The sequence below is a fragment of the Rattus norvegicus genome, chromosome Y (genome assembly GCF_021556685.1).
Source record: "Rattus norvegicus strain SHRSP/BbbUtx chromosome Y, alternate assembly SHRSP_T2T, whole genome shotgun sequence".
NCBI lineage: Eukaryota > Metazoa > Chordata > Mammalia > Rodentia > Muridae > Rattus > Rattus norvegicus.
Window position 1 is genome coordinate 9345362 of NC_141555.1, and position 3657 is coordinate 9349018.

The following is a 3657-nucleotide window of genomic DNA, read 5'->3' on the forward strand; positions in this document are numbered from 1 at the left end:
GAGAGGGGAAGATGGGAACTTGGTTAGATAGCTCTTTTTTTCTGTGGGTAGCTTACCTCTCAAGTCACAAAGGGAAAATAAATATAACACGAAATAATAATACACATCCAAACCGTGATGGGAAGTTCATATCCGTTCCCCTTAATGAATGTCAACTTTGGAAATTGGAATCCTCAATGAGATTAGAGTTTTGAAAAATCCTAATTCTCAGGCAGCCTTTGGTAATTCTCTTTCCCTGAAAAGGAACACCACTAGAAAAAGACAGAGGGTAGGTTGCTTTTGTTCACAAATCGAATCAGAATCTTTTGATAATGAGCATACAGGGGGCTCACCCCATGTTTACCAAAGAATAAAGTATATGTGGGAGGGAGAGACATCTAGAAAACAGTTGGTGCCTTATTGGTATTTAAAAAAAATCCAGAAGTGAAGAAATAATATTTGACAAAAGGAAAAACTAGGTTTTCATTAGGCAGAACTGTTTTTAAAATAGCCTTCCTTTTATTCATGGAAGGAGGGGGGTGGAGCAAGTCAGTTTGTAGATAACTAAAGTCATTACCATCAAAAAATTAAGAATAATGTGGATTTTTAATGGACTTGAATAAAATTAGAAATTTTAGCTTTCAAAGGGGAAAAGTTGTGTTCCAGAGAGAGAGAGACAAAGGAGTGTCCAAACTCATACTTGATTCTTTCAATAAATCTACTGGTTACTCATGTGTTTGTGGATATTTGGATTAAAATAAGTTGGATATCTCGACTTAAGAGTTTAACGTGTGTGAATAGCTGCCAGAGGAAAGACTTGTCCTCGGATTTATCAAAAGGCATGAAAAAGCCACCGTGGAGTTAGAGAATTTTGTTTGAAAGATTTTAGCTCCCTGTCTGCAGGGATGCAGAACCTCAAAGGAAAGTCCTGAGACCTCCAAAGAGGTAGCGTCCAACAACTGAGGTCATGCGCACAGAGGGAAGTAGCCTTTCTCAGAAAATGGAGCTAAGAGAGCTAACAAATGAAGGCAACATATTGATCAAATCACTGTAAAAGAACGACAGAAGCCAGTTCACAGAGTGAGGCAGCTGTCACCGACTAGGCCAAGAACTAAGAGGATTTGAAAAGATAATAACAACCCAGAGTTCACAGAAGCCACTATAGACTCATGGTGTCTGCGAATTTAATCCCATGTACTTTGGGCAGAGAAAACAAACCAAACCAGAGATCCCTCTTGCTCAGCCCAACGGAACGCTGTGCTGTGCCGAGGATGTCCCATGTCAAGGATTCAACCTAGATGCAGGAAGCCTGTGAGAAACCGGAACTAGGTCATTTACGTGCTGACACCGTAAATGGCTCGTCTGCACCTTCATTGAAAGGAGAATAAATAAGTCACACACCACCGGAAGTAATCCTTGTCAGTGTCTGTGTGAGGTCGGAAGTGTACAGCGCCATGATCAATCAGTAAGCACTGCCTACACGTGTCGGGTGAGCCCACACAAATGAGGAAATGATTTTTAAATTTAAACACAATTTCTAATAACTAGTAACTTTTAAGTGTTCAGTTTTAGCACTAGCTTCCAGATTCACAAGCTTCACTGAACCTGGTGAAACATTTCCTAGTCTCCTAGGAATCAGAGAAGTGAGAGGGAACCAAGGCAGCCTGGGCAGCACACTTCAGTCTCCATACAAAGTGCACTTTGCAGGCTAACACCCACATGGCTAGTCTGCAGTTCACCAATCCTGGTCTTGAAGTCATCGAAAAACAGTAGACTCCCTACCTGGTAGAGCCACTGTAGCTGGTTCCTGCCTTCTGGAGGCTCCATGGTCATTCCACACTTAAGTCTCCACCATCCTGTTGACAAGTGTCTGGGTTTTATCTTTGACTTAGGAGTATATTTTAGTCCTGTTAATCGATCTCTCTCTCTCTCTCTCTCTCTCTCTCTCTCTCTCTCTCTCTCTCTCTTACTCTGTCTCTCTGTTTGACTGTCTGTCTGTCTCTCTCTCTCTTTCTCTTTCTCTGTGTGTGTGTGTTTGTGTGTGTGTGTGTGTGTGTGTGTGTGTGTTATTGTGTCTGTGTGTAAATTTTATTAAGGTAAATAAAAAGAAAAATTTTCAGGTTCCAGTTAAAATTTAAATAAAGATTCTTTTTTTTTTCGGTTCTTTTTTTTCGGAGCTGGGACCGAATCCAGGGCCTTGCGCTTCCTAGGCAAGCGCTCTACCACTGAGCTAAATCCCCAACCCCATAAAGATTCTTTTTTTAAAGCTTTATTTATTCCATGTATGTGAGAACACTGTCACTGTCTTCAGACACACCACCAAAAGAGGGCATCAGATCCCATTACAGATGGCTGTGAGCCACCATGTGGTTGCTGGGAATTGAACTCAGCCCCTTTGGAAGAGCAGTCAGTGCTCTTAACCACTGAGCCATCTCTCCAGCCCTAAGGTAAAGTTTCTTAAGAGAGCAGTTTAGCATGTGAAGCAGTAAAGATGCCCCATTTATGGATGAGCACACAGTCTCTTTTAACTCCTGGGACTCGGGAAGCATCTTGGACAAGGAGGTGGGAAGAGTGTAAGACCCAGAGGGTGGGAAAAAGGGCTGTGGTTTGCTGCCTTCAGGACAGGATATGACTGCTGCAATTGTGAGCTCACAGCAGCTGTGGTCACCTGCATAGGTCTATAAAGGACAACCAGCAAGACAGAATCCCTTACTGAGGAAGCTTTCGGGTCCTGATGGCTGCTGGGGTAAAAGAATCATTCTTCTCTGAGGGTTTGGTCACTGGTATACTTCCCACAAGCCTGTAGATGGTCACACACCCATAAGTACATAACCAATGCTAATTGGGCTTAGTGGTTATAGGTTGGGAAAGAGGATATGAATTTTGAGGGATGGTTATTGTCGGGGAATTTGGGCAGAGCAGAGGGTGAAATGGAAGAGTTTATTGCCATGTTTCATTGTATACATGTATGAAATTCTCAAGGATAATGACAATTTATTATTTAATAGAAAATTTATATTATAAGCTTTAGCTATGTAATATAAAGCTGTATGACTCTAAAGAATTCAAATATTGAACATAAATCAAACCAATTGTCTGCCTTATGATTCAAGGAGCAAATTATGTGTACTTAATATAATGCACTTTCTCCGTCTTTTGGTCCCTTTCTCTCTCCTGTCTCTCTGTCTCTGTCTCTGTCTCTCTCTCTCTCTCTCAAACACACACACTCACACACACACACTCACACATGCAGATGTACACTTACATTATTTTTATGTCAAAGTGTCAAAATTCATGACACAATTAAATTAAAGGAATAGAGGTTTGTTAAGGGCACACAGTCACAGTCATTGGGTTCAGACTGTCGTGGCAATGACTTCATGGCAACAGTGTATTGATCTGTGTCACTGAGAGCCTGTATGGGCCCTGCTTATATTTGGGTGGATCAGGCAGCCAAGAATTCGGTCTGAACCAGCCAGCTCCTTCCTTTTTGACCCAGTGACCTACTTATGCTAGGGCACAGCCTCAAAGTTTCCTCCACCTTCCTAGACAGTGCCATCAGTTTGAGACAATGTGTTCCCACAGCTGAGAACCTGGGGAAAGGTCACACTCAAGCCCTAACAACAATGAGCCAGGCAAGTGTGAAATGTTTTGTGAAAACAGTTTAATTTCAGTTCT